The sequence below is a fragment of the Hordeum vulgare genome, chromosome 2H (genome assembly GCF_904849725.1).
Source record: "Hordeum vulgare subsp. vulgare chromosome 2H, MorexV3_pseudomolecules_assembly, whole genome shotgun sequence".
NCBI lineage: Eukaryota > Viridiplantae > Streptophyta > Magnoliopsida > Poales > Poaceae > Hordeum > Hordeum vulgare.
In genome coordinates, this window is record NC_058519.1 from 435,776,210 (window position 1) to 435,797,441 (window position 21,232).

Below are 21,232 nucleotides of genomic sequence, written 5' to 3' on the forward strand. Positions count from 1 at the left end.
CAAAGGTTTTAGAAAATGAGGCTAGTATCTCAGAGTCAAGTCCATACTTGGTGCTAAAATCCTTTAAAGCATCAATAATCGTAAAAGATTTTACACAATGAGACCTAGATTTTATACCTCACTCTTCAGAGTTAAATTTCATTCTTTCTAACAGATCCCACCTGAATTCACTAGTCCTCATCATAAAAGAACAAAAGCAAGAAGTATCGAGCATGGTTCGATCATTACGAGAAAGCCGAGCATAAATTTTTTGAACAATAATTTCTCTCGACACTCATGATTGGATGAAAGGATCGATATGGTTAACTAGAGGGGGGGGGGAAATAGGCAAATAACAAATTTTAAACTTCCTTTAAACAAATTAGGTTTGGCAGCAAATAGGTTGTGTAGATATGCAACTACGCTAGCAGCCTATATGATGTAACAACAACAATAATAAGCAAGAAGTAAATACAAGTAAAGGTAAGAAATAACCACGAGTGGAATCGATGAAGACAAGGATGTGTTTTCGAAGTTCGTTCCCTTTGAGGGGAAGTACGTATCCATTGGAGTGGTGTGGAGGCACAATACTCCCCAAGATGCCACTAAGGCCACCATATTCTCCTCACGCCCTCAAATAATGCGAGGCGCCATGGTTTCACTAAGTGGTGCCTTTGAAGGTGGCAACCAAACCTTTACAAACAAGGTTGGGGCAATCGCCAAATCTTTATTGGAGGCCCCCAATAAGACGACGAAGCTTCACCACAATGGAATATGGCTTCAAGGTGACCTCAACCTCTAGGGTGCTCAAACACCCAGGAGTAACAAGATCCGCGAGGCATTAGTGGGGGAATCGGTGCAAGTTTAGATCAAGGTCGTCTCAACTAAACCATAGAATATCAACAAGTTTTGTTGGCTAGGGAGAGAGATAGGGCTAAAATGGAGCTTGGAGAAACATTGGAGCTTAGGGGGAAAAGGGTGGGGTTCTCAGGGAAGAAGAACCCCTTTATATAGTGGAGGACGGAATCTACCATTACCCACCCTCCTGGGAGTGGTAGTACCAATGATAACAGGTAGTACCGCTCAGGGGAGCGGTACTACCTCTCAGGTACAGGGAGGACAGGTCAGAACCGAGGCAGAGCACCTAGTAACGCCCGAAGCGGTACAGGCCAGAGGCACCAGCAGAGCACTACCGCTCTCACCCGTACTACCGCCGTCCGGGCGGACTACTGGAGATAAGATGTAATACCGCTTGGAATTTGTATGGCAGGGTTAGGCAAGGTAGAAAAGCTCCATCGAAGCGGAAAAGGGGTGAGGAAAAAAGTGTACGTGATGATTCCACCCAGACTTTTCCAAAGCGAATCCCCTCTTAATATACGGCTTTTCATACGACTCAAGTCCACCGACAACGAAGAGGCAGAGCGAAAACCGTCTTCACATGAAAACACCGAGAGGCAACAGTCGTGTTTGTGCAAACCGAGGAAATACCTGTAAGACTTATGGCACACGATTAGTCCGCAAAAGTGTCATCATCAATCACCAAAACTACTGGGGTGGAAATATGCCCTTACAACCCCCCCCGTTTTGGTGGATTGATGACAACGCGGGATTTGCATAGAGGATAAAAATGAGATAGAAATGTTACCCCATAGTCTACAAAATATTAAAACGCTTCCCCTAAATGTGTGCACTATTTAAGTATGCTTTTGCAATGCAAAGTGCACACACTAGGTTCAACACTCCCCCTATATTTTATAGACAAACACTGCTTGCATATATGTAACAATTGAGAGTAATATAGCTGCAAGAAGTGAAGTGAGCATGATCATAAGGGCACAATAAAAACATCTCACGAAATTCAAGCCATATGATAGAACTACGGTAGCATATGTCTCACGCCATATGACGTAATCTCATAGGAGTCTCACACACATTAAAAATGCAAACAAACATAAGTTCCACACCACAAAACTTAGTCTTCTAAGCAAAGAAAACGATAAAAGAGATCACGAGTGAAAATATGAACCATGAAAGAACACTCATGACACGTAAATCCCAACACTCTCCCCCTTCGGCAGCAAAACGCCAAAAAAGAGCAGAGAAAACAACAAGGGTCGAAGAGGTGAGGAAATGCGGACACATCAATATTTAGCAGCCTCAGAGTTGTGCTAAACGGTGCCAGAAGGAGCAGAAGAGACAGGAATATCAGGATTGGAATCCCATGGGTAGGGGCGATGTAACGGCCAAGATGCGACACTTCCCTTACTTGGGGGCGAGGCCTCAAAAGGGGAAAGGGTCGCATCAAAGCATATCGCAAGCAGGATAACAATGCCATTACATAAATAGAGAGATGAGTATAAGATTCGGCTGACACTCGCCACATGCTAAATTACAATCCACACAAGCATTCATCATTCATACATAAGACAGGTCCGACTACGGACAAGATAAACGGAACAATCATGCTATCCCATCTTGCTAGTCCCACGATCACGACCATGCGCAACTAGTCCTAGGGGTACGTCACATACAGCCTGCCACTGTCTTCGTTGAACTCCCACCTCAGTTGGGTATCCTCTGGAAGACCTGCATCTGGGGTACATGTACCTGTGGGTTTTTGTAGTAAACTATGAGCCACGAGGACTCAATAATACCATGACTTTGGTATAGAGTCTAACTAAGTTAAATAGGCAATGTAGGGTTAAGTGTTTGAGTTGCAGCATCCTAAGCATATATGGTGGCTATCTTAAGAAGAATAAAACTTAAATATGGTTGTCTATGCAAGATGATCGAAAACTAGATTGATCACTAAGTGATCCTAAACAACTACTTACGTCATACACAACCCCACCGTGTTCTCGATCAGAGAAGGAGCTCTGAAGGAAACAGTCACGGTGACGCACTGAGTTGGCAAGTTTTTCTTAGAGTTACTTTAAGTTGTCTAGAATGAGATGTTAACAAAATATCCATGTTTGCCACAGAACCGCGGGCACGGCTTTTTGGAAGATTAAACCCTGCAGGGGCTCCAACTAGTCCATCATAAATTACCACATGCCATATAGTAATCCTCTACCACGAAACTCGTGATCTCGTTAGATTCCTGAGTGGAAAAACCTCAACTCTGAGAAGACCCAAAGTCTCACCGGAATCCCAATGCGCAACATTTATCGCTAAGGCAAGACAAGTCCAGCAAGACCTCCCGACGTGTCACGAACCCGATAGGAGCCGCTTATCTTGTTCTTGGGACACGACAGATGGGAAAGCCTACGGAAACCAGACCTCGAGTTTCCTCGCGGTGGCCCCGTAGTCTGCCCATTTTGGGCCAACACTCACGAGGAGCACTGGCAGAGGGGGGTTGATTAAATTCCTCTGGGTAGCTATTCCCTATGCTTTTTATTAAGTTATTAGCAAATTAACACCAAAGTTGGGTCTTGCTAGATACACCTTATCACTAAACGATTTATCAAGGGGGTCCCCATAACAACCTCGAACGTGTTAGGAGCGCTCAGTTATGGAATAAAATACCGGTAGCCAAAACTAACGAGGCAACAACGGAACAAATCACCTGGTAAAAGGCTAGGCCTTCTGTTATTTACCAAGTATATAGGTGCGTTAATTAAATAGCAATTAAATATGATGATATCAAATGCCCATGTTATCACATGGGCCAGTAGGCACCTACAACTAGCAACGCTAACAAATTAGTGGTTGAGCAAGCCTAACTTAGCCAAACAACATTTGCTAGGAGCGGAGGTGTTTGAGGTTTCGTGGCAATGTTTGATGGCCTATATATCATGTGGTAGGCAGCGGAGATGTAATGAGAGAACCGTAACACTAAGAAAAACAAAGCTAATAACAGTGGCAAGGTCACGATCATCTTGCCTATGATTTCTTCAGAGTGGAACTGATCCTGATCTTCCTGCACAAACTCAACGGACTCTTCAAACTCGTTTCCAGCCACAGAAGCTACCCAAAAGAAACAAGAAGGAAATAAATACCAGTAAGAAGATGATGCCACAGACATAATGATGCATGCATGCACTACCTCTAACCATGCACAAAAACCACCCTACACAGAGAAAACTATTTCCACCTCACCACAAGGAGCTTTCTACAGAAATTCTCAAAAGTAGATACAAGTACCACCGTTGGATTCCTAGGGATTTTCTACCCCAAATCCATATATCATATTGCCATGTTTGCATGCAGAAAAACACCACAAACAAGAAAAGAAATGCACATAGTTTCCAATTCAACTTATAAGTCAAGTCTTGCCTAAAGTGGAAACTTTCCAAATCTGTGTATCTCACGATTTGGAATTTACCTAAAGAGTAAAAACACTCAAAACAACATATTACACAAAATAAAATGCATGGGGCCCAATAGTCATTAAACCATGGCCCCTAGTGAGTCTATGCAACCATGCACACACACTACTTACTCACATACACACATGCACACACACTGTAACGCCCAGATGCGATCCTATCCTCAATTTGGCACGAGGGCCTCGTCAGGGATAGAAGCGCATCTCGTCGTTTTGCAAGAATGGATATCATTACAAGTACATGTACTGAAAAGATGAGATATATGGTATTGGCTTACACTCGCCACAGGCTACATCAGAGTCACATCAGTACAATTTATAAACATCATGAAGAAGAGCAGGGTCCGACTACAGACGAAAACAAACGAGAAAAGACGAACGACGTCCATCCTTGCTATCCCAGGCTGCCGCCTGGAACCCATCCTATATTAATGAAAAGAAGAAGAAGCAACTCCAAATGATCAATCAACGTGCTCGCGTCAAGCAATCTTTACATGTACCTGCAATTGGTGTTGTAGTAATCTGTGAGCCACAGGGGACTCAGCAATCTCATTTCCAAAGGTATCGAGACTAGCAAAGCTTAATGGGTGAGGTAAGGTTAAGTGGTGAGGTTGCACCAGCGGCTAAGCATATATTTGGTGGCTAAACTTACGAGTACAAGAAACAAAGAGGGGGATGATCTACGCATAGCGGACTTGAACTATTGTTGATCAACTGAATGATCCTGAACACCTGCTTACGTCAGACATAACCCCACCGTGTCCTCGTTCGGAGAACGAACTCATGAAAGAGACAGTCGCGGTTACACACTCAATTGGCATGCTTTAGTTAAGTTAACTTCAAGTTATCTAGAACCAGTGTTAAACAAAGTTTCCATGTTGCCACATAACCACGGGCACGACTTTTCAAAAGATTTAACCCTGCAAGGGTGCTCCAACTAATCCATCACAAATTACCACAAGCCGCATAGAAATCCTCGATCACGAAGCTTGCGATCTTGTCGTACTCCTTAATGGAAAACCTCAACTCTGAGATTATCCAAAGCATCACCGGAATCCCGATGCACAAGATATTTCGTCAAAGGTAAAACTAATCCAGCAAGGCCGCCTGGCGTGTCGTCGATCCTGATAGGAGCCGCATATCTCATTCTCAGGACACGACAGATGAGCGATGGTTACCACGCCAGACGCCGAGTTTCCCCGGGTAGCGTTAGTAAGCTGCTCTATTTTGGACCAGCTCCATCAACACTGGCCCTCCCTGTATTATGTGAAATTACTCCTCGGGTTCATGACGCCCTATGCTTTCAGAATTAACAAAATTATTATGTTGGGCAAATAGTACCAATGTTGGGCCTCGCGAGAACAACTTTAATCTAAACCGAATTATCAAGGGGTCACCATAACAACCCCGCTCGTCTTAGGAGCGCTCAATTATGGAACATAACACCGGTAGCCAAAACTAAGTGGGCAAAGGTGGAACAAAACACCAGGCTAGAAAGCCCGAGCCTTCCAACTTTTACCAAGTATATAGGTGCATTAAATTAAATAGCATTTATAAGGGTGATATAACAAGGAACCCATGTTATCACATGGAAAAAATAGCACCTGCAACTAGCAAAGTTAACACATGGCAAAGCAAGCGGTAACATAGCCAATCAGTGGTTTGCTAGGTTGCGATGAGGTTGAAGGTTTTCATGGCAATGTCGAGAGGCTGATATTTAACAGGTGGTAGGCAACGAGACATAACGATAGAAGCGGTAAAACTAGCATGGCAATGATAGTAATGGTATCTGGGGAAATGGTCATCTTGCCCGAGATCCCGCTTGGAAGAAGAATGACTCTGTGGAGCAGACGAACCGATGTAGTCGAACAAGTCCTCACTTTCCGACACGCTTGCGGAACTCTATCGAAACGAATTAAACCGGAAACAAGAATCAACACACGATATTCACCACACAATGGACAACACATATGATGCATGATCAGCTGAATATATGCAAGACATGGCATGACAAATCACACAATCAAGCCTACACATTAAGTGAAGCTCAATAGGCAACGAGTTGCATATTGACAAACTCCACATACGAGTTATTTAGTTCTATCCCAATTAGGGACACAGCGATATTAAATGTGGTTACACATGGCAAGAGGTCGAGCATAATTAAACTACCTATCTAGGCATTTTAAATGAGTTCGGAAATGACATATAGCATCTCCGAGATGACGTCATACGTTAATTTACAATTATGTCCAAATCTGAACTAACACGTTTAAATGTTTATTAAACAGCAAAAAAATGGGTTCATGTGATTCTACGCGTTGTTACAAGCAATTTACACATAGAGAACATATCCAACGGAGCTACGGTTCAAAAGATACAAGCACCGCAAGATATGATGACATGAATGCAATATGTGTGCAACGACAGTCACGAGCATCTCAAAACACACAACCAGCAAGATAATATGAAACTACACGAGATCTAAGCAAGTTTCATATAGGACACGATGAAAACGGAGCAATGATTCAACAACTACGAGCTAAACAAGAAATCACTACAATCTGCCAAAATCAGCCACATAGCGTTTTCAACACCCCACAACTACGAGCTACACAAAACCAATATGCTCAACCAAGGCATGAGGCAATAGAGGGAAAGAAGCACTACAAGATACAACTAACAACACCTAGCATGGAAGCATGGATCACTAGGAAAAGAAGTCACACAATGGCTTCTCGCACACAGTTTCAGACTTAGAGAAAATAGCAGTTCATGAAACTGCATTTTTCGATCTCAAGGCATATTGACAGCAGCAAAACCATAAGCTAGAGGACTCCAAATGGCATGAAAATTGAGAGCATGCTGACAATCCTAAAGTCTACAACTAACTCCATTGCACCAACCTCAAAAGAGCTACAGATCTTCAGATAGAATCAAGAGAAGACAGCAACACAATATAACATATCTCACACTTAGAAATATTTCCGCATCTCTAAAACAACACTATTTCCTAGCAAGTAAAGAACAAGCAAACCACACCTAAACATGGATTTCTATTGCAACCAAAATTACCAGGGGCTAGTCTACACATCCAAGGACAACTCTCTAGTTGACAACTCCTTCATACCACGCACAGATTAAATCCCACAAAATAAACAAAAGGGCACCACGGCAAAACATCAGGCGTACTAACTTGCTGGAAAGCTAAAACTAAATACACGGTTAAATTCTATGGATTTTCTACCCTGAAAACTTATATAACATGAGGGGTTGCAAAATAAAAACAACGCCACACGTATATGCGGGAATAAGTCCTGGACACGGTATAATAAACTAGCTACGGAATCCTACATGCAAAAATACCATCCACTACTCTAAAATACGTGGCAAAGGGGTTCCTAAACCATGAGCATTTTATCTACGGAGTTCGAGCAATCCGGACACGGACGGAAAATAAATACGGGCAATTATCCTATTGAGACATCACACAAAACTAGGCATATGGCTGTTCAAACTACTTCAAGCATTTATGCAAGTTGCAAATTCGTAATCTAGGCCGAAATTCTACATGAGATCCATATATAGATCACCTCAATCCGACTTACGGTTTAGAAACTACGGGCATTTTAAAATCGTCAATTTTCTGGAATTTAATTAATTCTGAAAATCCCTAAAATAAAATAATCTACCGGGCCTAACGGTGGGCGCCAGATAACTAGACAACTTCAGGGCAAGGGTTAGAGGCAGGGGAGGTGCTCACCTCGGGCCGGCCTAGCTCGGCGTGGGCTTGGAGAGGAGGTAGTGGGCCGAGGCGGAGGTTGGAGGAGGCGGCCCACGTGGCACGAGGGCGCTGCTCGGTCCACTGGCGCGGCTGGGCCTGGAGGCGCTTGGTACTAGGCCTGCTCAGCGCGACCGCTGGAGGCCCAAGAGGTGCACGCGGCTGGCTCGTCGTTCCTCTCGTCGGGGCGAGGCCAGGGACCTGGCGGCGCTGCAGCGAGGTTGCCGACGGACGGGGAGGAGATCCAGTAGGGCAGGCCAGGCGAGGTCTTCGTGACGGCGGGGATGGCCGGATCCAGGTTGGACCAGACCGGGGCGAGGCTCGCCGACGGCGACGGCGCAGGTTGGGGCCAGCGGCTAGCACCGGCGGCCATGGATCCTCCTGCGGGACAAAGAGAGGGAGAAGACGTGAGAGAGAGAGGAGAGGGAAGGAAAAAGGAGCAGGGGCGCGGGGCTCGGCCTGGTGGTGCTCCGACGAGGCACCACGATGGGAGCTCCAGCGAGGTCGGCAACGCAGATTGACGGGGCAGCCATGGGAGGCTCGGGGCTGCTCTCTTTGGCCATGTGGACGCCGGACGTGTCCGGCGGGAGGCGCGGACATGTCCGATAGGTGGGAAACTGGGCGAATCTGAGCCCCAGATCTCAGATCCGATGGCTGAGAATGGCTATGGAGCTTAGGGTTGTGGGATTTGAAGGGTGTGGGCTAGCAGGTGGGGTTTTCCAGGGGGTGGCTGCAAAAATGACTAGGGGGAAACCCTAGTGAAGTGAAGTGAGAGAGGTCTCCATGGGGTGGTCTTATATAGGGTTGGGCTATGGTGGGGTGGACCTCGTCCGTTCGATCGCGATCCGACGACCATGAACGGAGGAAGTGGCTAGATGGGTTTGACGGGCTGTGAAGAAGGGCTTTGTAGGGATGCGAGGTAAATGGGCGACCCGACAACGTTATTTTAAAACATCGATAAATTGTCCGACGATAGAAGAATATGGTGCCGCTACGGTCGATCGTTCGGGTACCAGACGGACTCCGATTGCGACGAAATTTGGTCGGCGGCATACCTATATTATATTGAGAACGCACACCACGTTCCAACCCAATCGAAGAAAGTTATATACACACTTTTAAAAACAGGGTTTTGACGATACCGCGGGCGCGTGCATGTGTGGTCAGGCTCAGAACGGACAACGATGAGAACCGACAAGTAACAACGGATGCAAGTAGAAAACTGGCGGCAACGGAGGTGCCGATGCAATGCAGATGATGTGAATGATGCGATGATCATGCGACAAATAAAATAATCACACGACGGAAACGGAATAAAAGGGGAATCTTCTGGAACGTCGGCATCGGGCTGTCACACACACATACACGTGTGCACCCTCACATACATGCACACACAAAAATAAAATAAAAGAAAGGTGCAGGGGGATTCGAACCCTCCACCTCTTGCTCACACCACACACACACTATGCATAACAAAGCTACACTAGGATAGTTGCAGTAGAAGGGGCCGAAGGTCTCCTGTACTAATGCCACTCCTACACTTCTGGAAATAAAACGAAAATAAAAAGGGGACCTACGGGGACTCGAATCCGCTACGCCAAGGACAACACAGAAGGCACTCACCACTATGCTAGTGCACCGGAACTTGACAAAAAGGGGGTCTGACTCCTTTTGAGCAGCCCCTATACATCGCATACTACCATGGCGGTGGCCGAAACAAGGGAAGACGACAACGAGGCTACGAACACGAATCAACGTAGCTGGCCACCGGCGGGGAATGTGGAGGCCATGGGGGTCTCGTTCCCGTGGTCAAACCACCGGGGGGGGAAGCCAACAACGGCTCAAGGAGCTGGTGCTCCCAACCATGGCAGAGCACGTTGGCGGCGATGCTACACGCACAGAGAGGGATAGAGCATGCGGGAGAGGGTAGAAGGGGCGATGATGGCTCACCCTGGCACAGCGACAACGAGGAACTCCTCGAGCGAGAGGAAGAAGAGGCTCGAGGCGGCTCTGTGGCAAAGCCGCTCCACCTCTGATGATGGCGATGGTGGAGGCGGCGCCAGGGAGGGGGATCCGCCCTCCCAGCCATGGGAACGGTTCAAGGGAGGATTCGGCATCCTCCCTGCCATCTTGATCTCCCCAGAGGAGCTACCGGCGATGAGGGGGGGCGGCGGCGACGCGGCGAAGCACTCTGTCTCCCTCTCTGAACCTCTCTGAAAGCTCACCTTGCAGAATGGGAAAGGAGGGAGAAGAGGCTGGCGGCGGAGGAGGAGGAATGCACGCATCCGTAGGTCATGCCGAGGCTTTATAGGGCATCGGACTGACGGTCTCGACGTCCGTGACGTGCCACGCAGTAGCCTCTCTCTCTCTCACACGATTGTTGTGTGTGACGAAAAGCGAAGAAGGGAACGACATTAGAGAAAGGAGAGGGAGGTGGGTTTGCTCGCCAGAAGAAAGAAGATGGGCCAGGAGCCCATCCCACTCTCTCACTATCTCATTAACTATCTGGTCTATTTGAAAAAAACACAACCAGCTTTGGGATTTAAAGCTAGGGGAAAAGAAAAGAGTTTTTGTCAAAGTAAACATACTTTTGGAAATATAAAATGAACCTCCTATGTATAAAAATAGGTGGGACATTTTAGGGTAAAAGAAATAAATGTTTTATTTGAGTGTGGCTCTGTTTTCAAATAAAACAAAAGAAAAAATAAATTCAAATAAGTGTGTGTTGCCAGCCATAATTATTTAAAAGGGTTTTCATAGATCTTGAACATTTTTAATAGGCCAAAACAGAAACTTCAATTCTACCCTAAGTCATTTAAAAAGAGAGAGGGTTTTGGACATGGTGCAACTAAGGGTTTTGAAGGGCTCTCGTTGCACCAACACCACACTTCACAACATCAATCACAAGAACACATGCAATCACATACACCAGAAAGGAGACACAACCACACCAAGATCAAACAAGGAAGACAAAAGAAATAAATGCTATGCATGATGCATGATGCACATGAAACGACAACATCACCAAGTCTCTCATCCATTCACATTGCATCACAAGGCTGCCAAACATGGAAAGGAGTTACAAAGGGGGAAGGAAAAGCATTGGGGTTGTCACAACTCTCCCACACTACAAGAGGATCTTGACCCGAGATCTATGACTGTAAGAACTCTAGGTACTCGGAACGGAGGTGGTCCTCGCACTCCCAAGTGGCTTCTTTGTGTGAATGATGTGACACTAGTAGAAAAGAGGGATTTGGTCCACTTTATGAAATCCCATTAGTCCCGGTTCACTCACAAACTAGAACCCATGTGGGCATAGGTCCCGGTTCGTGAGGCCAGGGCGCCGGCCGGGCCTCGTGGGCCATTTGTCCTTCTTCGTTTGTCACCTTCGGTCCCGGTTCTAGACACGAACCGGGACCAATGTGCCTCGCTCTTGGAGCACAACCAGTAGTCCCGGTTTGTGGTTGGAACCGAGACCTTAGGTTGTCCTTTGGTCTCGGTTCTGGCCACAAACCGGGACCAATGGTTGGCCTACGTATACCCCCGCGAGCAGAGCAGTAAACTGCTCTGTTTTTTTGGCCGGCCGTGGGAGAGCTTTGCGGTGCTCTAGCTCACCTCCTATGCACATCAGGTGTTCGATGAAATGCCCGAGCCACACTTAAGCTTTCTCCTTTAGAAGCTCCTTGTCCAAGCTCCATTTTCATCAAGATCTGTGTAGTTTTTAATACACTTTGTTATATAACGCACGTAGATGAACTGTCAATGGATGTACGGTGACCGACGCACCTCCGAGTATATTAATGGCCTGCATAATTTTCTCAAACCGGCTAAGGCAAACAAACGGAATGGTTTTATGCATTATCCATGTAATGTCTGTGGGAATACGAAGGAATTCTCCGACTATAAAACCCTTCACTTCCACATGCTTCCGAAGGGTTTTATGCCACACTATAATGTTTGGACCAAGCACGGAGAAAGAGGGGTTATGATGGAAGACAACATAGAAGAAGAGGATGATGACAACTACCCGCCCCCTAATTATCGTGATGCTGCAATGGGGGAAGTTGAAGATCAAGAGGAACCAGACGATGTGCCCGATGATGATCTTCGTCGGCTCATTGTTGATGCACATAGAGAATGCGAAAGTGCAAGGGAGAAGTTGAAATTCGATCGCATGTTAGAAAAATCACAAAAAAGGGTTGTATCCAAATTGCGACGATGACAACACAAAGCTCGGTACCACACTCGAATTGTTGCAATGGAAGGCAGACAATGGTGTATCTTACAAGGCATTTAGTTCGCTACTGAAATTAATGAAGAAGAAGCTTCCAAAGGATAAAAAATTGCCCGATAGTATGTACGAAGCGAAGAGGGTTCTATGCCCTCTAGGATTGGATGTGCAGAAGATACATGCATGACCAAATGATTGGATCCTCTACCGCGATGCATACGAGGATTTGAACGCATGCCCGGTATGCGGCGCATTGCGGTATAAGATCAGAAGAGGTGACCCTAGTGATGTTGAGGGCCAGATCACCAGGAAGATGGTTCCTGCCAAGGTGATGTGGTATGCTCCTATAATACCACGGTTGAAATGTCTGTTCAGAAATAAAAAGCATGCTGAGTTGATGCAATGGCACATAAAAGACCATAAGAAAGATGGGAAGTTGAGAGCACCCGCTGACGGGTCGCAGTGTAAAGATCGAGAGAAAGTGGAGCGACTTTACACGCGACCCAAGGAATGTATGGTTTGGTTTAAGTGCAGATGGCATTAATCCATTTGCGGAGCAGAGCAGCAAGCATAGCACATGTCATGTGTCTCTATGTATGTATAACCTTCCTCCTTGGTTGTGCATGAAGCGGAAGTTCATTATGATGCCAGTGCTCATCCAAGGCCCTAGGCAACTCGGCAATGACATTGATGTGTACCTAAGGCCATTAGTTTATGAACTTTTACAGCTATGGAATGGAAATGGTGTATGTGTGTGGGATGAGAACGAATAGGAGGAATTTGACCTACATGCGTTGCTGTTTGTAACCATCAACGATTGGCCTGCTCTTAGTAACCTTTCAAGACACACAAACAAGGGATACAACACATGCACACACTATTTAGATGACAGCGACACTATATATTTGGACAAATGCAGGAAGAATGTGTAAATGGGGCATCGTCGATTTCTGTCGACTGATAACCCACAAGTATAGGGGATCACAACAGTTTTCGAGGGTAGACTACTCAACCCAAATTTATTGATTCGACACAAGGGGAAGCCAAAGAATATTCTCAAGTATTAGCAGTTGAGTTGTCAATTCAACCACACCTGAAAGACTTAGTATCTGCAACAAAGTATCAGTAGCAGAGTAGTGTGATAGCAACAGTAGCAACAGTAACCAGTAGCAGCAAAGTGACAGAAGTAGCGACAGAATAACAGTAGAAGCAGTGACAGCAGTAGAGGCAAAGTAACATAGCAAGGACGAGTCGGAAAAACTCGTAGGCATTGGATCGGTGATGGATGATTATGCCGGATGGTATTCATCATGCAACAGTTATAACATGGAGAGATATGTAACTAGCTCTAGTTCGTCAATGTAATGTAGGCATGTATTCCGTATGTAGTAATACGTGCTTAGGGATATAACTTGCATGACAACTATTGTCCATCCTTCCCGTGGAAGCGGGGTCCTAATGGAAACTATGGGATATTAAGGTTCTCCTTTTAATAAAGAACCGGACCAACGCATTAACACTTAATGAATACATGAACTCCTCATACTATGGTCATCTCCGGGAGTGGTTCCCGCTATTGTCACTCCGGGGTTGCCGGGTCATAACACATAGTAGGTGACTACAACTTGCAAGATAGGATCAAGATCACACATATATTCGCGACAACATGATAGGTTCAGATCTGAAATCATGGCACTCGGGCCCTAGTGACAAGCGTTAAGCATGGCAAAGTAGTAGCAACATCAATATCAGCACATAGTGGACACTAGGGATCAATCCCTGTCAAAACTAACTCGATTACATGATAGATCTCATCCAACCCATCACCGTCCAGCAAACCTATGATGAGATTACTCGCGAACGGTGAAGAGCATCATGGAATTGGCGATGAAGGAAGGTTGGTGATGATGATGGCGACGATCTCCCCTCTTTGGAGCCCAGAACGGACTCCAAATGTGCCCTCTAGAGGAAGAATGGGAGGTGGCGGCGCCTCCGTATCGTAAAACGCAATGAACTCTTCTCCTTGATTTTTTTTTTGGACGAAAGGGACTAAATAGAGCTGATATTGGAGGCGGTGGAGCTTCATGGGCCCCACAAGCCTGCCAGGCACGGCCAGGGGGGCCGCGCCTCATGGGATTGTGGGCTCTCAGCTCCACCCCTCTGGTTGATTCTTGCGCCAGTAAATTTTATATATTCCACAAAAAATCCCCGTAAATTTCCAGGTCATTCCCAGAAGTTTTATTTCTGCGCAAAAACAACACCATGGCAATTCTGCTGAAAACAGCGTTAGTCCGGGTTAGTTCCATTCAAATCATGCAAATTAGAGTCCAAAACAAGGGCAAAAGAGTTTGGAAAAGTAGATACGATGGAGAGGTATCACCGACCAACCATCAATGTCGAAAGAAAGGAAAGCATTTCAAAGGTGAGGCAGATCACCCGAAGAAGCCCGCCCTCCGTACTCGTGATAACATACTTGATATGGTCAATGATTTACAAGTAATCTTTGGAAAGGGTCCTGGCGGGCTATCTGTTCCGAATGACGATTGATAACCCACAAGTATAGGGGATCGCAACAATTTTCGAGGGTAGAGTATTCAACCCAAATTTATTGATTCGACTCAAGGGGAAGCGAAAGAATATTCTCAAGTATTAGCAGCTGAGTTGTCAATTCAACCACACCTGAAAGATTTAGTGTCTGCAGCAAAGTATCAGTAGCAAGGTAGTATGATAGCAGGAGTAGCAACAGTAACGAGTAGCAGCAAAGTAACAGCACTAGCAACAGAGTAACAACAAAAGTAGTGAAGGCAATAGCGGCAAAGTAACGTAGCAAGGACCAGTAGGAAAAACTCGTAGGCATTGGATCGGTGATGGATGATTATGCCAGATGTGATTCATCATGTAACAGCTATAACACGGAGAGATATGTAACTCGCTCCCGTTCGTCAATCTAATGTAGGCATGTATTCCATATGTAGTCATACGTGCTTAGGGAAAATAACTTGCATGACATCTATTGTCCATCCCTCCCGTGGGAGCGGGGTCCTAATGGAAACTACGGGATATTAAGGTTCTCCTTCTAATAAGGAACCGGACCAACGCATTAACACTTGGTGAATACATGAACTCCTCATACTATGGTCATCTGCGGGAGTGGTTCCGGCTATTGTCACTCCGGGGTTGCCGGGTCATAACACATAGTAGGTGACTACAACTTGCAAGATAGGATCTAAAACACACATATATTGGCGACAGCATAATAGGTTCAGATCTGAAATAATGGCACTCGGGCCCTAGTGACAAGCATTAAGCATAGCCAAGTAGTAGCAACATCAATTTCAGAACATAGTGGATACTAGGGATCAATCCCCGTCAAAACTAACTCGATTACATGATAGATCTCATCCAACCCATCACTGTCCAGCAAGCCTACGATGAGATTACTGACGAACGGTGAAGAGCATCATGGAATTGGCGATGAAGGAAGGTTGATGATGACGATGGCGACGATCTCCCCTCTCCGGAGCCCAAAACGAACTCTAGATCTGCCCTCCAGAGGGAGAACAGGAGGTGGCGGCGCCTCCGTATCGTAAAATGGAATGAATCCTTCTCCCTGATTTTTTTCCGGACGAAACGGACTATATAGAGCTGAGGTTGGAGGTGGTGGAGCTTTGTGGGACCCACAAGCCTGCCAGGCATGACCAGGGGGGCCGCACCTGTTGGGCTTGTGGGCTCACGGCTCCACCTCTCCCGCTGATTCTTGCGCCAGTATTTTTCATTAATTCCAGAAAAATTCTCCGTAAATTTTCAGTTCATTCCGAGAACTTTTATTTCTGCGCAAAAACAACACCATGGCAATTCTGCTGAAAATAGTGTTAGTCCAGGTTAGTTCCATTCAAATCATGCAAATTAGAGTCCAAAACAAGGGCAAAAGAGTTCGGAAAAGTAGATACGACGGAGACGTATCAACTCCCCCAAGCTTAATGCCTTGCTTGTCCTCAAGCAATTCAGTTGACAAACTGAAAGAGACAAAATAAAAACTTTGACGAACTATGTTTGATCTTGTTGTTGCAACTATGTCTAACTCATAACCAGAATTTCAGCAAGATCACGAGAAAACCACATAAGCAAATGACATCTAGGTCTCACGGTAAACTCATATGAATGGCATAATCAGCTAGCGAGCAAGTAATAATAAGCCTCAAATGTCAACACTTCAATCAAAAGAACATGAAGCAGTACGAACACATGGTATTTCGCTAGCTCTTCCTGAGACCGTCAAACATAAATGCATAGCACCTTCAAAGACCAAGGGCTGACTAAACATTGTAATTCATGGCAAAGAAGATACAGTCACAGTCATACTCAACACATTTAAAATCAAAGCATAAAAACGACAGAGGTGCTCTCTAATTGGTGCTTTTATAAGAGGAGGATGACTCGACAGAAACATAAATAGACAGGCCCTTCGCAGAGGGAAACATTGATTTGCAGAGGTGCCAGAGCTCAAGCTTTGAAAACAGAGATAATAATTTTGGGTGGCATGCTTTTCATTGTCAACACAATGACTAAGAGTTCTCATCATCTTCCACGCTACACATGCTATAGGCGGTTCAAATCAGAAAAGTAAAGTTTTGACTCCCCCACCACCAATCAATCACACTCCACGACTAGCCGAATACTCGGGTGCCGTCCATACCAACATCAATCAAGGGGGAGTTTTGTTTGCAGTTATCTTTTAGATTTGAGCATGGAACTGGGCATTCCAATTACCGGCCCCTTTCTCATGAATGATAGTGAATAAACACATATCGAGGATAACATGCCTAGCATGGAAGATACTGATAGCCCCCTGTCACCACATGAGCGGTTCGGGCATGCAAAACAGATTATTTCTTGAAGGTTTAGAGATTGGAACATGCAAATTTACTTGGAACGGCAGGTAGATACCGCATATAGGTAGGTATGGTAGACTCCTGTGGAACAACTTTGGGTTTATGGGAGTGGATGCACAAGCAGTATTCCCGCTTAGTACAAGTGAAGGCTAGCAAAATACTGGGAAGCGACCAACTAGAGAGCGACAACAGTCATCAAAATGCATTGAGATTAACTAACATTGAGTGCAAGCATGAGTAGGAAATAAATCACCATGAACATTAATATCATAGAGGCTCTGTTGATTTTGTTTCAACTACATGCGTAAATATGTGCCAAGTCAATCCACTTGAATCATTCAAAGGAGGATACCATCCTATCATACTACAACACAGTCATCTTAACATTCATGTGGGCATCGAAGATAGACCATTATAAGGTCCTAGCTAAGTAAGCATGGCATAAGCAACTATGATCTCTAAGTTGTCATTGCAAACATGTTTCTCTCACACCAAAGCTGAATCAGGAACGATGAGCTAGTCATATTTACAAAAACAAAATAGATCGAGTTCATACCAGCTTTTCCAGGCTCAGTCACTTCATCGTATATCATCATTATTGCCTTTCACTTGCACGAACGAACGATGTGAACAATAATAAGTGTGCTCTTGCATTGGACTACGCTGGAATCTGCAGGCAAACACAAAGGAGAAGACAAAGTAATATGGCTCTTTGACAGCTAAACAGGTATGCATGCGAGAGCCACTAAACATTGTAACCATTACCTTCTACCTTGACCCAAAGAAAAAGAAAACTATTTACACGAGAAAGCTCCCAACAAGCAAAAGAAGAAAAATAAAATCTTTTTGGGTTTTCTCAAACTAGACAGACACACGAAAAATAAAACAAGAAAAATAAAATAAACTAGCATGGATGATACAGTGGCAAAGTGTGAACAACGACGAACAAAGCGAAAGCATAAGCAAGAATGTAAAGTCGGTGAGAAACATGTACTCCCCCAAGCTTAGGCTTTCGGCCTAAGTTGGTCTACTCCTAAGGATGGTCCTGGCGAAACCCAAAATCATAATGGGGGTTATACGGGAGTGTTGCAGCCACTGCCTGAATAGCTGCCTCACGGAGACGAGCAGCCTTTGCCTCCCTCTCATACTCCTCTGCCTCTCCTCTGGTTATGTAATATCTCCATTTTACCTGAAAGTCAAAGAAGGCAGGAGCAGGAAGGGTAATATGGAAAACACGCTGCGAGTTAAATATAAAACGGTATAGGAGGGATTCATCATGCCTCTCAAGGAGCTGGTAGCGTTTCAAAGCAACGCGGTCAAGGAAAGCTATATGGAGCGAGGGATCTCCTTCGCGGATGGGTACTCCAAGAAAGTTTGCTATGCGAGTGGCATAGATCCCACCAAAGAAATCCCCTTCATTAGCTTTATTATTCAGCCTCCTTGCTATAATAGCTCCCATGTTGAAACTTTTATCACCCGTTACTGCGCTCTTAAGGATACTAAGGTCGGGTGCACAGAGGTGACAATTCTCAATCTTGCCATTAATGCATCTGCCTACGAAGAGGGCGAAATAAAGCAAGGTAGGAAAATGAATGCTCCCCATGGTAGCCTATGTAATATCTCTAGTTTCGCCAACAGTTCTACCAGAGAAAAAATCTCTAACTGAAGATTTAGGAGGATCATTGAGGCTACCCCAAATAGGTATTTTGCAAATTCTATCGAAATCCTCTAAATCCGTTGTATACGATTTATCATAGAGATCAAACAATACCGATGTGTCACGGCCAGCTGAAAATTTGAATCTACGAACAAAAGAGGCAGTGAGAGCAACATACTGTTCACATTTATCGGAGATGAATTCTTCGAGTCCGACGTTGCGAACAACTGCATCAAACTTATCTTTGAAACCTTCCTCAATCATAAATTCATCAGAAGGCCATTCACATGGTTGTACCTGCGGTTCCCTTGGTTGGTAAGGATCGGGTTCCCGAATCGCAAGACGGGGACCTCTCTTGGTTGAAGAACCACCATGACAGTTTCTCCTGAACATCTTCCTTTTCTGAAATTTCCAGCGATTCTAAGGAAAGGTGAACAAGGCTCAACTAAACTTGTAGCAACTACTCCAACAAGTGCCTAGGGGCCATATTACGCATCAAAACTACTTGGGACCAGCTAAAATTAGCATGCATAGCTCAAGAACATGGTCACCAAGGCAACAAAAATACACGAACTATAAGGCACTAGAGCAAAAACTAATTGGACCAATGAAGGACTCACTTACCAAGGAGTAATTTCCCCAAAACAGTTTGGAGAATGGTGCTTTGAGCAAAGAGATAGAAAATCCAGCAAGAGGAGCAAGAACACGGGTTTGAGCTACGAAATGATTTTTTCTAGAGGGAGGAGAACCAGATGAGAGCAAGAATGTGTGGAGGGGGTGCACGTGGGCCCCAAAGCCTGGGTGGCGCGGCCAGGGGGGTGCCCGCGCCTCCAGGGCTTGTGGCCCACTGGTGTAGCCCCCAGACAAGTTCTTCATCTCACTATTTTTCAAAAATTCCAGAAAAAATCATACTTGATTTTCACGACGTTCGGAGAACTTTTATTTTCGGGGTACTTTTCTACCGGACGCTAAAACAGAAAATAGGGAAAAATAAACTAAATCTATCATTTTTGTTCTAAGAAACCGAAGGTGAAAGCTTGGAACAGAGGTTTGTGACTCCTCGATTCATCCATCTCATCGTCATCGAAAGAAATCCGTTAGTGAGATTGATCAAGCCTCCTCGACAAACTTTTTCGAATCGCAAAAGAGAACGGAGAATTTTCGAATAGTCACTAGGTTACCTCAATGGGGATGTGTATCTCCCCAACAAGCAAATCATACTTCATCATGACAGGAGGTATAGGGCATTCAAAGCTCCCAATAAGAATTGATGAAGTTTTTTCGATAGCATTGATGCAATGTACTCGATATTGTTTCTTCGGAAAGTGCACAATATGCTCATTACCATTGACATGGAAAGTGAGATTGCCTTTGTTGCAATCTATAACAGCCCGTGCAGTTTTTAAAAAGGGTCTTCCGAGGATGACCACCATGGCATCGACCTCGGGAATATCCAAGATAACAAAGTCTGTTAAGATAGTGACATTAGCAACCACAACATGCACATCCTCGCAAATGCCGATAGGAAAGCAGTTGATTTGTCAGCCATTTGCAGAGAGATTTCAGTGAGTGTCAACTTATCCAGTTCAAGTCTACGATAAAGACAGAGAGGCATAACACTAACACCGGCTCCAAGGTCGCATAAAGCAGTTCTAACGTAGTTACCCTTAATGGAGCAAGGTATAGTGGGCACTCCGGGATCACCTAGTGTCTTAGGAGTTCCACCCTTGAAGGTATAATTAGCAAGCATGGTGGAAATCTCAACCTCAGGTATCCTCCTCTTATTAGTCACAATATGTTTCATGTACTTAGCATACGGAGACACTTTGAGCATATCTGTCAAACGTATTTGTAGAAAGACAGGTCTAATCATTTCAACGAATCGCTCAAAATCCTCATCATTCTTTTTCTTGGATGGTTTGGGATGAAAGGGCATGGGTTTCTGAACCCATGGTTCCCGTTCTTTACCATGCTTCCTAGCAGCAAAGTCATTCTTATCATATCTCTTAGTCTTAGGCTGTGGGTTATCAAGATCAACAGGTTCAATCTCCACATATGTATCGTTGCTAGGTTGAGCATCTTCATGAACATCACTTTTGATATTATCATTAGGCTTATGTTCATCACCAGATTGTGTTTCAGCATCAGAGACAGAGACATCGTTTGGACTCTCAGGTATAGCAGCAACAGGGTTGCTAGCGTGCAGGTTCCTATCATCTTTCTTCTTCTCTCGAGGATGACTGGGTGCATCGGTGCTAACCCCTTGAGAATCTTGTTCAATCCTCTTTGGATGACCCTAAGGATACAAAGGTTCCTGGGTCATTCTACCGCCTCTAGTGATGACTTCGACAAAATAGTCATTCAA